The 16,695-nt window shown below is 45.6% G+C and overlaps 1 protein-coding gene across 2 annotated transcripts in view; it reads left to right on the forward strand.

Moving 5' to 3' along the window:
• Positions 1-16,695, forward strand: part of LOC124798206 (V-type proton ATPase 116 kDa subunit a 1) — a 660,233-nt gene that overhangs the window by 273,590 nt on the left and 369,948 nt on the right. For both annotated transcript variants that reach the window (XM_047261510.1, XM_047261508.1), the window contains exon 3: positions 10,952-11,018. The gene's annotated coding sequence lies outside the window, so the exon portion shown is untranslated. The remainder of the gene's footprint in view (positions 1-10,951; positions 11,019-16,695) is intronic.

The raw sequence follows: 16,695 nt of genomic DNA on the forward strand, positions 1-16,695 counted from the left end.
GATTTTTCTACTCACAAGGAAACCGTTCGAACTTCCACTTTGCGATTTGATTCATATTGACGAGCTGTTTGGAGCTCGGATTGAGCACACACGAAAAGACGGTCAGAAATTAAAATACAAAAGCACGAAGCATGCTGCGAAACTCACTTGGCTTATTTGGTGGTTTTCGTATTTATACCTGTGTATCACGAAAATGTAATAAACCACATTACAGATGTTTCGAAAACGCGTCATTTGTAGTTCGTTTTGTTGTGCTAAAGTGATGGGAAATGTGACATTGCCGTCTGGGCATGATATCAGTAAATCTTACCTTGGAGTTAGCTTTTGGCATTATTTAGTAGTTGATTGTGAATAGGAAAGGAGACAGAGTGGGTGAATTTACCAGAGAGCCATAACAACATAGTTCCGATCGGTACATGCCGGCCGCGCGGAGTGGCCGTGCGGTTTAGGGCGCCATGTCACGGATTGCGCGGCCCCTCCTGCCAGAGGTTCGATTAACGTAAGTTACTTTAAGTTAGTTTAAAGTAGTGTGTAAGTTTAGGGACCGATTACCTTAGCAGTTTGGTCCCTTACGAATTCACACACATTTGAAAATTTGGTACATGCCGCGCCGACCGTTGTGGCCGAGCGGTTCTAGGCGCTTCAGTCCGGAACCGCACTGCTGCTACGGTCGCAGGTTCGAATCCTGCCTCGGGCTTGGATGTGTGTGATGTTATTAGGTTAGTTAGGTTTAAGTAGTTCTAAGTCTAGGGGACAGATGACCTCAGATGTTAAGTCACATAGTGCTTAGAGCCATTTGAACCATTCTTGGTACATGCAGCAGTCTTCCACAGTATGCGAACCACGAGCCCGACTGCTCACAGTTGTCCTCAAATTATGAGGGACGTTTGTTGTTTCCTGAAAGCAGGTTGGCTTTATTCAGGATTCCAATGAACTATATTACTCCCCAATGATTTGGCTACAAAACCTTATTTATTCAATGCAGCGTCCTAACGCCACCTGTGTGCCCGCATGGTACCACTCTACTGCCTGCCCGCTTAGCCGTGGCGTCTAACGCACTGCTTCCCGAGCGGGAAGGCGTTCCGGTCCCCGGCACGAATCCGCCCGGCGGATTAGTGTCGAGGTCCGGAGTGCTGGTCAGCCTGTGGATGGTTTTCAAGGCGGTTTTCCATCTGCCTCGACGAATGCGGGCTGGTTTCCCTTACTCCGCCTCAGTTACACTACGTCGGCGATACCTGCGTTAACACTGTGACCACGCACGCGTACACCGTCATTACTCTACCACGCAAACATTGGGGTTACACTCGTCTGGTGTGAGACGTTCCCGGGGGGCCCATTGGGGGCCGAAGCGCACTGTAACCCTGGGTTCGATGTGGGGCGGCGGTGTGGTGTGTCGACTGCTGTAACCTGTTGTGGCGTTGTGAAACACTGAGGGCCACGGGGGGGGGGGGGGGGGCGGGGGGCACGGGGGGGGGGGAGACACACGAAGCCCCTCTGTCGATTCTAGGTCCCCAGTTCAATACAATAGAATACCACTCTACGGGTCGACATCGGAGCCAACGTGTTGCTCCATCAGTAACCTCCCCATCATCTACGTAATGATTTACTCGGAGTCCACCCTTCATTGGCCCAAACAGGTGGAATTCAGAATATACGAGGTCCGGGTTGTAGGGTGGTGGATGAAGAGCAACAGTCCCATGACGTTCTGTGGGCCCCTCTCGGGTGCGCAGACTTCTGTGAGTCCTTGCGTTGTCATGGAGAAGGAGAAATTCGTTTGCATTTCTGTGTCCACGTACACGCTGAAGTCGTTCCTTCAATTTCCTGTGGGTAGCACAATAAACTACAGAGTTAATCGTTGCCCCATGAGGAAGAACATCAAACAAGCGATGAACCCATGTTTCATCGCCTGTCACGATCAGTCCCGTAACGCGCAAGCAGTTCCACACAGATGGTCCTTCGTTGCTCCTTATGGTCTTCTGTTAGGCGACGAGGAACCCAGCGGAGGGACACCTTTGAGTATATCAACTGGTGGACGAGTGTGTCAGCACTACCAAGACAGATGTCGAGATGAGCAGCGAAATATTCGAGTGTGGTCCATCGATCACCTCGAATGAGAGTATCCGCACGTTCCAACATTGCAGGTGTCTCAGCTGTTTTCGGGAGGGCGGCGGCTCAATCCCGCGTCCGGCCATCATGATTTAGGTTTTCTGTGATTTCCCTCAATCACTCCAGGCAAATGCCGGGATGGTTCCTGAAAGGGCACGGCCTATTTCCTTCCCCATCCTTCCATAATCCGATGAGACCGATGACCTCGCTGGTCTCCTTCCCAAAACAAACAAACCAACCAACCATCTATCTCAGCTGTTGTGGGGCCGACCGGTACTTGGGAGATCGGACATGTTTGCGCGACCATGGTGCGATGATGACAGACGCGTCACCCAACGACTCACCGTGATTTTGTTCATTGCTAGTTCCCACTAGCTAGTTCCCACTAGCGCTTTTGAGTATCTGCGATGCTCTGGTTTTCCGCCAAAAGAAACCGAGCGATAGTTCTCTCATTGGAATGCCGTTACAGTCGCCATTTGAAGCCTATGTTAAAGCCATCAGCTATCATGAAACTATGGATGTTGAAGCGGGAATATTCCTTTATGTCCCATAACAAATTCCGCATTTTTTCAACCGGAACTGCCCGACTAAAAATAATGTTGCATTAATTACTGAACGCCTCTCTAAGTTCTGTCGATTTTGTTTTTAAGAGCTACATGTTTTCTATCTGCAAGGAAGTCCTGAATCTAGTCACAAATCTGGTCAGATACTCTGTAAGCTTGTATTTTGTTCATTAATCGACAGTGCGGAACTATTTCAAATGAGTTTCTGAAGTCAAGGACAGTCGGGAGCCTCGTGACCGCTACGGTGCAGGTTCGAATCCTACCTCGGGCATGGATGTGTGTGATGTCCTTAGGTTGGTTAGGTTTAAGCAGTTCTAAGTTCTAAGGGACTGATGACCTCAGCAGTTAAGTCCCATAGTGCTCAGAGCCATTTGAACCATTTGAAATAAGGAACTAAGAACGAAGTACATATATCTGTTTCTTAAAATTGCTCTCCCCCAGTGATTGATTCGATTCAGGTTCCTGTAACAACTAGTGGTTTGACCACAAATTTCAGGGTTCTTATGCTAATTTCAAATCTTTATTTCCTTTCGCGTTCAACAGGCTATTGAGCTGAGGGTATAAGATTTCATTATAGTTACAACTCCTCTTACTGTCAGTATTAATCAGTTTTAGCGAATGACGAGAACGCCACGAATCGAGATAGAATAGCTTCGCCGCGTGGTGGCACGGATTTCGCCCGGAACTTCGGCTTCCGTGGGAGCCTAATCTGGCGTGCTCACGAGGTCGCTTGGCTCTTGTCAGTTGCTTACAGGTAAACAAGCGCGCGTTTGTTTGGTCTGGTAAAACGGGCCGTGCTGCAACCTGGCTACAGTTAAATCCGGAGCGCGCAGGTAGGAGGTGGGTGGGTGCGTTCTGTACTAGCCTTTCCTAGCGCCGTCTGCTCTTTCTTAACTGGGCGCTGCTTCCCGTCCAGATCGTGAACTAGGCATCAGCTTCCTCTCCTACTTGCAGGTGTAATTAATATTGGCCTCTAGCTTAATATGCATCTAAATTTTTAAAGAACATAGTTCTTTTTATAGGAAACATCGATCTATAATTATTATTAATAAACTGGAAGCAGTTTTCATCGCATAAATTTCTTTTAATGTGGTGACCGGTTTCGATCTTACTATGGACACCATACTGTAGAAGACGGACACCATACTGTAGGCAGCTGTTTTGGTGTACCGGTAGCATTCTGTTCTGGCAATAGAATCTTATGTTCGCCTTCCACACAACATCTTCTGTGTGATACGATGCTGAGTCAAATGAAATCCTTAAATATTTACTTAAATATTATTTATTGTGCAAAAGTGGTACAAAGCTGTATCAGTTTTCAACATAATCTCCCGCACGCTCAATGCAAGTCCTCCAGCGCTTACAAAGTGATAAATTCCTTTAGAAAAAATATCTTTTGGTTGTCCGCGCAACCACTGATGCACCGCGTGGCGTAACTCTTCATCAGAACGGAACTTCTTTCCTCCCATTGCGTCTTTGAGTGGTCCAAACATTTGGAAATCACTCGGGGGAAAGGTCTGGTGACTATGGTGGATGAGGAAGACACCTCAAAATGCAGGTCTGTGACTGTTGCAAGTGTTGTACTGGCAGTGTGGGGCCTTGCATTGTCATGTTGCAAAAGGACATCTGCTGACAGCAATCCACGTCGCTTTGATTTGATTTCAGGCCGCAGGTGATTTTTAAGGAGATCTGTGTATGATGCACTGGTGACAGTGGTCCCTCTAGGCATGTAATGCTCCAAAATGACGCCTTTTTTGTCCCAAAAGAGAGTCAGCATAAGTTTCTGTTCGAAACTTATTTTGGTTTTGGTGATGAGAAATGGCGCCAGTCCTTGCTCGCTCTCTTCGTTTCTGGTTGATGGAGGTGAACCAGTGTTTCGTCCTCAGTAACGATACTTGCAAGGAAGCCATCACCTTCTCGTTCAAAGCGCCGAAGAAGTTCATAATCATAAACGCGTCATTCTCTCATTTCAGGAGTCAGCTGCTGTGGCACCCATCTTGCAGACACTTTGTGGAACTGGAGCACATCATGCACTATGTGGTGTGCTGACCCATGACTAATCTGTAAACATTCTGCAATGTCATTCAGTATCAGTCGGCGATTTTCCTTCACTATGGCTTAAACTGTTGTAATGTTCTGTGGAGTCACAACTAGTTGTGCCTGACCGGGACGAGGAGCATCTTCCACTGAAGTCACACCATTTGCGAACTTCCTACTCCATTAGTAGACTTGCTGCTGTGACAAATACGCATCACCGTACTGAACCTTCATTCGTCGATGAATTTCAGTAGGTTTCACACCTTCACTACGCAAAAATCAAATAACAGAACGCTGTTCTCCCCTGGTGCAAGTCGCAAGTGGGGCGGCTATCTTTATACTGATACTGCGACGGTATGTGTGCATCTGCACTATGCTGCCGCCTACAGGCCATTCTGCATGGTGTTTGTAGCACGCTTACCAACTTACAAGATAACGGCGCGAAATTTCTATTTGTTATTACAAATTGAAGGTTTTCATTTGACTCACCCTCGTAATTCTAATTTACATTTCTCGTTACTGTAATCCTTAGGTATGTAGTTGAGTTGACAGCTTTAAGAGTTGTGTGATTTATCGTGTAACCGGAATTTAACGGATTCCTTTTAGTACTTTCAGTATATTATTTAGATTCAGTTTTCACTTTTCGCAGCATACAGATATCTTGTCTAAATCATTATGAAATTATTCGATCTTCTGATGACTTTAATAGACCGTAACCGATAGCGTTATGTGCAAACAGTCTTGTCAGATAGTCTCCTAAATCGTTCACACAGGGCGTCTCAAACCTTTTTGGCCTAATTGAAACGGATGATAGTTGGTCCACAACCGATTATATGGAGATAGAGATCAAATGGTCAGAAATGCATATTTATTGTGTTACGGACATATACTGTTCATAGGGAACAACACGGATATAGCTTATAGTAATAATGTCCAGAGCGACGACCACCAGTTTTGATGCATCTATTGCAACGGCACATGCAGTTCTGCCGCACTTTCGCAAAGACCCGGGGTGCCTGTTGTACACTGGAACAGACAGAGTGATAAACAGCGCACATCCCTGATCACCAGACAAAAAAATGGTTCAAATGGCTATGAGCACTATGGGACTTAACATCTGTGGTCATCAGTCCCCTAGAACTTAGAACTACCTAAACCTAACTAACCTAAGGACATCACACACATCCATGCCCGAGGCAGGATTCGAACCTGCGACCGTAGCGGTCACGCGGTTCCAAACTGAAGCGCCTAGAACCGCACGGCTACACCGGCCGGCGATCACCAGACAGACAAAGCTTAGCTCATGGCGTACGTGTCATGTGGCGACCGCATACATCACACCGGCGCATTGACCTGTGCTGCTCGCACAGCTCTATCCCTGCTGTCAGTTATCCTTTGCAACAAACAGCTTTCGACGTGCCCATGGTGAGGTTTGTTACTGCATACAATATATGATCCGTGGTTAAAAATCGAACGTTACTCGTAACGAGAGTTGGCTGACATGCATTACATGTACGATGCGGCAGGATGTAATGCTCTTCAACAATTCTTTCCCAACAGGTTTCGTCCTAATTGGAAGAGGTTTATCTTCGTGGATATCATCTTAACGAGAGACGGGGTCGTTCACGCTTCAGAGAAGCGGTCAAGGTTTCCGCCGAAGACTTGTCCGAATAGCAGACTCTACTTTGAGGAGATGGCGTTGGATCTCATGGCTGATCACTCAGTAATAAGCACCCGTCAGCTTGCCCGTGAAACGCACACGTCGAAGGATGCTGTGTGGGGAACACTGGGGGAACAGGTATTACTGTTGTGACTTGGCAAGACAGCCAAGTCACTAAGGAGATAGCCGAAAGGCACGCGTTTAAGCTCACGCAGGCTGGCGTGAGGTCTGGAACAGGTCAGGGATATGAGACTAGCAAAAATAGTACGTATCTGTTGGAATACTTAACTTTAATCCATAATTGGTGAACATCGGTCTGACGGTACATGCATCACAAGATAAATAGCAAATGATAATGGCGCCTTGCTAGGTCGTAGCAAATGACGTAGCTGAAGGCTATGCTGACTATCGTCTCGGCAAATGAGAGCGTAATTTGTCAGTGAACCATCGCTAGCAAAGTCGGCTGTACAACTGGGGCGAGTGCTAGGACGTCTCTCTAGACCTGCCGTGTGGCGGCGCTCGGTCTGCAATCACTGATAGTGGCGACACGCGGGTCCGACGTATACTAACGGACCGCGGCCGATTTAAAGGCTACCACCTAGCAAGTGTGGTGTCTGGCGGTGACACCACAATTACACCCCTGTCATAAAGAATGTGTGCAAGCATTGTGACCAACGGATTTTAGCCCCGCCTTCACTTTTGTCAGGGGTTTTTCCACTGCAGTGCTGAACTCCGTACAGTTTGTATTGTTCTGGAATGAGGCCTTATTCACCCGTGATGGTGTTTTCAACAGCCATGTCTGCAGTGACGACAATGGCCACGACGGAAACATCGGTGGCCATCAGCAACGATTTTCTGTTAGCTGGGGAGGGGGGGACCTTATTTGCTGCCTCGCCATTTCACAGGTCCACCTTACCTTCTGTTCCTGTGAGGTGAGGTGTGCTGCCACAGTTCTTGGACTCTGTACCCCATGTTGTCTGCGAAAGGATTTCAACGCGACCGTGCACCAGCCTACTTCGATGTTAATGTTCACGAGCACCTCAACAACAGGTACTCTCGTCATTGGATTGGAAGGGGAAGTCCCGTCTCATGGTCAGCGTAATCGGCTGATCTCACATCTCCGGACTTCGTCCGCTGGCGTTACGTCAACTCGTAGGTGTATGAAACCTTCGTAGAAACGGATGAAGAACTGCTTGCTAGGGCCCAAGATGGGTGTGTCCTGGTACAACAGACGCCAGGGATCTTTGGGAGAGTGAGCAGAACTTCATGCGCCGTTCCCAAGCATGCGTTGAAACTGGCGGTCGTCACTTTGAACAATTACCATGAGCTTCGTTGCTGTTATGCGTTGTACACTGTGTACGCCCATGACACAGTGACTAAGCATTTCCCACCATTGGTCCGTATCTCAGTATAATCACTTGTGGACACTCTATCACCTGTTTAAATTTGACCCAAAAGGTTTGAGACACCCTGTATAGATTAGGAACAAAAGATGGGCTTGTATGCTTCCTTGGGGAACGGCAGATATCGCTTCTGTTTGATTCGATGGGTTTCCGTCAATTACTAAGAAAGGAAGCCACGAACCCATTCGCTCAACTGAGACGATACTTCACAGGTATGCGATATGATTAGAAGTCACTTGTGATGAATAATGTCAAAAGCTTTGTGAAAATATAGAAATACGGAACCAACATGAGATCCCCTGTCAATAGCAGTCATTAGCTCGGGTATGTCACAAAATCGTACTGCACATGGAGTCAGTGGTATGAATATTTAAGTCACCGAATTAGTTGTTTTCTTTCTTCTATATTGGTGTTACCTGTGCAGCTTTACAGTCCGTAAGTACGGATCTCTGCACGAGAGTGTGGTTGGATGTAACTGCTAAATATGGACCTCTTATATCAGCATACTCTTGAAGGAACCTAATTCGTGTACAATCTCGACTAGAACATTCGCCTTTATTGAGAGATTTAAGAATCACTGTCAGTTTGATCGAACTGCAAGTAGAAATTAAGAGAACGTGGGGAGATTTCTTGGCTAAGTAAATAAGAGTCATTGACATTGCGTAAAACCCTGAGGTACTCAGTTTGTGCAATTTAAATGAATGGCATAATGCATTTAAGTTGTATAGGGCCAGAAGTCACAGCGCGGTCGACAGGAGAATGTCACACACGATAATTATTGAAATATTTGAGAAATGAAGGCGGGTGAAAGAGAGATTCTGTCAAATGATGATAGGGCAGCAATGGTAGCGTTAGCTGATCGACATCGTGGATGACTCTGATGTTCGGTTGCAATCCGGCCTGACAGCAATGTAATATTTATCAGTCAATTTGTAGCGGTGAAAGTGCAACAAGAGGTTTCATAAACTGTTAATTGTCGCGCGAACCGTGGCAAGGCGCCCCTGACCGCGTGGCTAGCCCGCGCGGCTTGGCTCTGCAGATTCGATGGATAAGTTTTCATCCCTGACAACGAGAATCAATATTAAGTTTTATCTCTGACCCGGATTATCTCTGCTGATCGGCTGTGGCCGAGAGGTTCTAAGCGCTTCAGTCCGGAACCGCGCTGCTGCTACGGTCGCAGATTCGAATCCTGCCTCGGGCATGGATGTGTGTGATGTCATTAGGTTAGTTAGGTTTAAGTAGATCTAAGTGTACGGGACTGATGACCTCAGATGTTAAGTCCCATAGTGCTTAGAGTCATTTGAACCATCTGCTGATCACGTGTAAACTACACCATGTCCATATTACACAGTTTTTAAGTCGCTCTCCGACGTCCGACTCTGTCAGTCTACAAGACTCAGCGTCGCCATGAGCATCTCCGAAATGTCCAGCGCAGCTCTGTACAAAAAGTCAGGAACCGAAAAGTTTTTTGGACCACGGCCGCACAACCAAGCACCACCAACTTTAATATTTGATCAGTTAAGAACATGACAAGTTCTCTTGTATGAATGCATGTTGCATGTGTCAGGATGACTGCTTCTCCCTGATCGCTCACTTGTCATTACTCTGTACTGCCGTGTGGTCTACAAAGCAGCAATGGGACGCAAGGAGATTAACACGATGTTCGAATATCGACAACTTGTTATCATTCTCCGTGCTGAGAAACTGTCGTATAACACTTGGTAGTTTTCTGAGTATTCTCAGAAGTGTAGTTTTTGATGATACGTGACGATATGCAAAACAGGATCGCATAGCATTTATGTCTCAAAAAGGGCTGCTCAGGAAGCTAAATATAACAAAAGGCGATCAATCAGAAAAAACTGAGAGTAATCCTCGATTAAGTGTTTCTAAAACTGCAAGCCATCTGCTGCAGGAACGTGGTAAGCAAATATGTGAGTCAACTGCCCAGACGCTTATCAGATAAGTAGGGTGCAATGGAAGAGTGGCAAGGAAAAAGACGAACGAAGGGAAACTGCAACACTTCGGAACAGACCACGTATACAAAGGGTCAGAATGATCGATAGGTGTTTATTGATGAAAATAGATTCAACGCCTTTTCTCAGGACATGAGAGATCTATGGAGTGGCGAAAACCAAATGTCGATCTGCAGGCTGAACATTTGCAACCGACTATAAAATATGGCGACGGGAATGTTTTGGCATGGGGCTGTTTTCCCACATTTGGTGTACGAGTGAGAACTTGCGAAGACACCACGTTAAACAAGGAGCGTTATCTCAACATCCTGAAGCAAAATTAGCACAGAAGTGCGAAAAAATTTGGGATTAGATCTACATTCAGATATTTCAAAGGCAAAATGATCCTTTACAAAGGAACGGCTTGTTCATCACCATCCAAAAGCTATTCAGGTACCACCTAAGTCGCTAGACTTTCACACCACAGAAAATTCATGGCACGCACTATGTAGAAGGGTCAGGAGAATTCCAGTCAACTCTAAAAAAGACATGAAAAAGAAGTTAACGGAAGAATGGAAACCAGTTATTCCTGAGTTAGCCACGAAACTATCTGGTAACATCCTCCCTTCTTGGGTGTCAATAATCTTGCTATTACCGTTTGTGTTACATTTTCCTTTTAGCGTATTAAAAAAAAATTTAACGTTCGGTACTTACATAAACTGCCAAGTATGTCTTTTCTTGTTTCCATAGTTTAATTGAGTGGGTAATTCCCCCCCCCCCCCCCACCACCACCAAAAAAATATTAAGAGTCGTGTAATATTTTGTGTAATGTAATATCTTGTATAGACACCTTTTATTAACCTGACACGTTCCACATCATTACGAAGTGTCGTATTCATGATCTATGGAACAAGTACTAATCTAATCTAACCTCTAATGATATTACACACCAGACATGGCTGCAGGCTTCATTTACTCGGTGTTTCGCCTGTCACAAAAGGCATAACGTCCAATTTGTTTAATTGCAGCACGTTCACCTTCATTCTCGAATGCATACTGTCTGTGTTGTATTTACACCAAATACGTTTTACAAGTGTTGTTTTGTTATCTTTCGCCAACTACTTTCAGCTACTACTTCTTGTATAATCATAACAGCGTTGATATTTGTAGAGTAATTGTAGAGTTGTTGTCTTACCTGTTTGTTTATACCAAATGTTTAATTCTTTTCAGGTGATAAAGAGGTCTCGACGGCAGCCCTTGGTGTTGCAACTGTTTGTTGTAGCGTAACACCCGAAGCGTAAGTACTTTCTAAACGACTTACTATCCACAGAGATTTGTAGATTTATCTTGACAAAAATGTACATATTGAAAACGCAAAGTCCAAGAACTGTAATCGCGCTGTAAATGAATCAAGTATAGAATATTGTGGAAGGAGAAAGGAATGTAGGTTAACGTACCGTCGACATAGAGGTCATAAGAAGCGGAATAGTGGTTCGCCCCTTTGAAGTTGGTAGAAGTTATGACAGAAGGGGGATTTTTAGTCCTGATTCTCCAGAATACGTCTCCAGTGGTAAAAAAACTGCGACACATCAACTGCGACACATCACAAGATTCACTGCGGAATATTTACCAGATTACTTTCTGTAAGTGGGCCGAAAGTCCAGTGGCTGCTTGTCGCTCTCACACTGTTGTAATAAATTTCCGCACAGAATTTTGTAGTCTGTGGAAGATGATAGCCAGTACTTTCGAGACGTTCTCTTTCAGGAAAATGACGAAGGTTGTTTATTTTTTAGGATAAAGGCAGCAATCAAGAGATCATTACAGTTAAATTTTAACCACGATCGTATTGTTGGTAGTCTATGGAGAAAGGAAATGTACACCTGCTCTTGTCGGCAGACAAAAATACACTGTCTGACAAAAAAGAGAAGCACCTGTAAGATAAGGAGGAAAGTTCAGTGGTTCTTATTTCAGTGATTAAAAGATCGTATCAGAGAAACAGGACCACCCATCAACACGAAGTAGCTTACCCTCTGGCCTGAATGCATGCAGTGTTTCGATTGAGGAAAGTGTCGTAAAGTCATTGTAGCCTCTCAAGAGGCAAGTTGGCCAACAATTGTTGTGACACGTCCTTGATATCCTGGATTCCGACACGGGCGGAACTGACATCCAACCTGGTCCCACACATTTTCCACCGGGGACACATCAGGGGATTTTGTTGGCTGCAGGAGTACTTCAAAATCACTCAGATGTTTATAGACACACATGCCATGTATATACGAGTGTAAGTGGGATGTTTAGGTTTTTATGTTGGTAACGCCACGTAGCGCTCTGTATGAAAATCACTGACTGTGCTGTGAGCAGTCTGTGGCTGGTTTGCATTGTTGGAATATTTGCTATTGTAGTGTTGGGCAGTTGGATGTTAACAGCGCGTAGCGTTGAGCAGGTGGTGAGCCACCAGCAGTGGTGGATGTGGGGGGAGAGATGGCGGAGTTTTGAGAGCGGATGATCTGGACGTGCGTCCGTCAGAAAGAGTAACTTTGTAAAACTGGATGTCATGAACTGGTATACATATTATGACTTTTGAACACGATTGAGGTAAATACATTGATTGTTGTCTATCAAAATCTTTCATTTGCTAAGTATGCCTATCAGTAGTTAGCGTCTTCAGTAGTTAGAATCTTTTATTTAGCTGGCAGTATTGGCGCTCGCTGTATTTTAGTAGACCGAGTAACGAAGATTTTTGTGATGTAAGTGAATGATGATAGGTATAGGCAATTGTTAGTCAGGGCCATTCTTTTGTATGGATTATTGAAAGTCAGATTGCGTTGCGCTAAAAATATTGTGTATCAGTTTAGTGATGACCAGAATAAGTAAAGAGAGAACTGTCTGAGTACGTTGAGTTTTGCTCATCTGTTTGAAAATCAAATAATGTAAGAGGTTTACCAGCACCGTCGTTTATAATTTTTCTAAGGGGACGTTTCACGAGCAATGTACTGTTGAAAAATAGCAACACGGTGACGTCGCGTGAGTAGAAATGGTAATGAGCGTACGGCATTGTGGGCCGGGAGTCCCCCATTCGGGGAAGTTCGGCCGCCGAGGGCAAGTACTTATTGCCTTCGACGCCACATTGGGCGCCTTGCTCGTCGGAGAAGGGGATGAAATGATAACACAACACCCAGTCCCTGAGCGTAGAAAATCTCCTTCCCCCAGCCGGGAATCAAAACTGGGCGCCCTGGTATGGCATCCGACCGCGCTGACCACTCAGCTAGCGGGTGTGAACGCATGAATAGAAGTAACGCAGAAAGATACAGGATGTCCGTGACGTGCCGTTATGCCTTCATTTTCCCCAATCATTATTATTTGTGACCTGAAGCCATATTCCGTGGCTTCCTAACCATAAAGCCAGGAATAACGCCACTGCGCCTCTCGAAGACATTGGTAGGATGTGATGTCTAACCCAATCTCCTCCATACTCGCTGACGACAGTCATCTGGAGTAGTGCAGAATCGCGACTGATCGCTGAAAAAGGCGACGTCATTCATCAGCAGTCCACGCTTCCTGATTACGTCACCATTCCAAATACACCCGTTTGTGTTGTATTAACAGCAGCCTACGCATGGGACGGTGATTCCCTCGTCCAGCTGCTGCTAGTGTCCGATCAGTGGTATGAGATGATAAAGAATGTTGCAGTGAGTGGATCACTTGTTCTCGGACGACAGGTGCACACTTGAAAGGATTACAACGTTCTTCGTGTCCAGTGTGGTGATGGTCAATTCCGGCGGCCAGAATTTCTCGACCTGAACCTTGACGACCAGTATACCTGGCTTCAAGTTCCAATCCGAGCCACTGTCGCATTCGAATGCGCCATGAAATAGTGATATTGCGCGATTCGGCTAGCCACCGAAATGATCAACTATGACATCCCTTTCAGCTTATTGTAGGTGCTGACATCGCTGTCTCTCACGAGAAGGTTGGATGACCCTACCCATAATGCTCCAAACGCTCTCAGCTGGGGAGAGATACAGCGACTTCGTTCACAAAGGTAGTGTTCGGCAAGCAGTAGGAACTCTCGCCGTTTGCAGCGGGCATTATCATGCCGAAATGTAAGCTGGGGATGGATTACTATAAAGGACAGATAAAAAAAAAACGCGGCGTGAATATCGTCGACGTACCGCTGTGCTGTATGGACGCCGAGGATGACAACCAAAGGGTTCTGCTATGAAATGAAATGAAATGGCACCCCAATCTATCACGTCGTATGGCGGGCGCTGGTAAGGTTGATATCCCATAGCTGTGCAGGGCGTCTCCAGACACTGCTTCGACCTGGAATCCCATTGAATGGAGTAGAATTGTCTTCAGGGACGAGTCCCAGTTCGAAATGAGTCCCGATGACCAGCAGAGACGTGTCTGGAGACGCCTCGGATAGCAATGGGATACTAACTGACTGTCGTCCACCATACGGCCTGACAACCAAGAGTGACGGCTTGAGATGCCGTTTCTTTTCATAGCAGGACCTTTTCGGTTGCCATCCGCGGTATCCTTACAGCATTGCGAAACGTCGACGATATCCTATGCCCCGTTTTGTTGCTGTCCGTGGCAACCATCCTGAGCTTACATTTCAGTAAGATAATGCCAAACGGCTCGTGGCTAGAGTTTCTACTGCTTGTCTTCGTACTTGGCATATCCTATCTTGGCGAAAAGGTTGCCGTATCTCTCCCCAATTCAGAGCATTTGGAGCATTATGGGCAGGGCCCTCCATCCAGATCGGCGTTTTGATGATGATGTTGTTGTTGTGGTCTTCAGTCCTGAGACTGGTTTGATGCAGCTCTCTAATCATACAGTAAAGCTGCATGCCCTCGGGAAAAATTACGGCTGTAGTTTCCCCTTGCTTTCAGCCGTTCGCAGTACCAGCACAGCAAGGCCGTTTTGGTTATTGTTGCAAGGCCAGATGATGATATAACCCGCCAATTGGACTGAATCTGGCACGATGTCGCTCGAGACGACGTCCAACAACTCTTTCAATCAATGTCAAGCCGAGTAACTGCTTGCATAAGGCCTACATATGGACCGTGGCGTTACCTGCTTGCTCAGTTTGTGAAGCTATTTCTCTTGCATAAAACATCCATTTTTTCTGAAATTGTAATCATTTGTTTCTCCGTGCATGTACATTGCATGGACCGATTTCCGTCCCATTCGGATAATTTTCCTTCGTGGTGCGTCTTTTTTTCTTTTTTAAAGTGTATTTGTGCTGTTACGAAGACACATTGTAATGTTTTAATTAATACCTCGAAAAATCAAACTGCTAGCATGAAACTCGATGGTACAGGTATTCTTTCAACGCGGTGCACTTTTGCCACCCGTGTCTGAGTTGACAGAGGAATTTGCCTTTTGGCTTCTCAGGAAACGTTTCTGCTCGAAAATCACTTTGTCGTAATTCTGGAGAATGCGTCTACGCAGTAATTTCTTTATCCAGAAAAAGAGGAACTAGTCACTGGGCGCTGTGTAGAAAATGCAGGGGTGAGACAAAACTTGATACCACCATGAGTGAGTTGAGGAGTTGTCGTGTAGCAAAAGCACCTCCTGGAATAGCTTACTGCGACACGTCGTCTTAATTGACTCCAGTAAACTCTTTAGGAGATTCCAGTAGTATACTGAGACAGTTAGCCACAGCGGACGCGCCTCACTTGGCGCCTAGGTACCTCGCGGCTCGCCAGGCGACACACCTTCCTAAAGAAACGGGTGTGAACCAACGAGATGGGCCGCACCGAGCGCTGGCTGCCCCTAGACGAACGGCAGTGTTGGCTCTTACCGGTATGTCGCCTTCGAAGTTCATACTACCCGATAAAGGCTGCTCATTACGTCATTTCCTCTACCATGGATGACGAAGCTTAAATATCGGCAGTTTTCGATAGGGAAGTGACGTCTTGAACCGATTAAAGTTCTGCAACAATTAAATTTTGAAATTTGCATCACAATATAAAATTTTGCAAAGATGGACTTTCAGCTATATTTGGCAACAACTGTGCAGGAACAGAACAACGTCATTTTAGCTTCTGTCACTGTCTTGCTCCAGTGGTATTAATTTAAATTTTTTTTCTGAAGGTCCAAAAACCGGTCGCCTTTGCTTGTAGACACAGTGGAACGCATTTTTCTGTTTTTCCTCTTTGGTACAAACGTGTTAACTATCTAAGGAACACAAGGCCATTTCGGAGACTGAACATCTTCAAACAACGGCACCACTTTTATGTGTTGTTGATTGGCTTTAACTTTCTAAAATACTAGATTCACCATGTTTGGAGACGGTAACTCTTCAAAAAGGCGCAAAGAGTTTGTGGCAGTATCATCAGCTCCTTCCGCACTTCGTGGAGATACAAAGATATACCAACTTTGTAATTAGTGTTTTGTTTTTGTAGTTTTTCTGTAATAGTCGAACGATTTTACAGTCAGTCGTAAATAACCAAAAAATGTGTTTTTAAACTGCCGCATTTATTTGTAAACATGTTGAATTCAGTCCGCAGCTCGTGGTCTAGTGGCTAGCGTTGCTGCCTCTGGATCACGGGGTCCCAGGTTCGATTCCCAGGCGGGTTGGATATTTTCTCTGCCCGGGGACCGGGTGTTTGTGGTGTCCTCATCATTTAATGATCATCATTTCTGGCAGTGGCTAGAGTGGACTGTGAAAAAAAATTGGACTGTGTAACAATTGAATTGAGACTTCGTACGGGCGCGGATGACCGCGCGGTTGAGCGCCCCACAAACCAAATATCATCATCATCATCATCATGTTGAATTCACCACGTGCAGTTCTCTCACAATTAATATTTTAGCATGATGGCAGTTTCCACAACAGTTCATATTAAAAAAAAAAAAAAACTGTGGGAAGGATTTTCTGACTCTGCGTTAGGAAAGATATTTTCACGGTGCGAGTGAGCAACACGCCTATGGTGAATGGCATCGATGTTCCGGTGTGGTCACTG

The sequence above is a fragment of the Schistocerca piceifrons genome, chromosome 5 (assembly GCF_021461385.2).
Source record: "Schistocerca piceifrons isolate TAMUIC-IGC-003096 chromosome 5, iqSchPice1.1, whole genome shotgun sequence".
NCBI lineage: Eukaryota > Metazoa > Arthropoda > Insecta > Orthoptera > Acrididae > Schistocerca > Schistocerca piceifrons.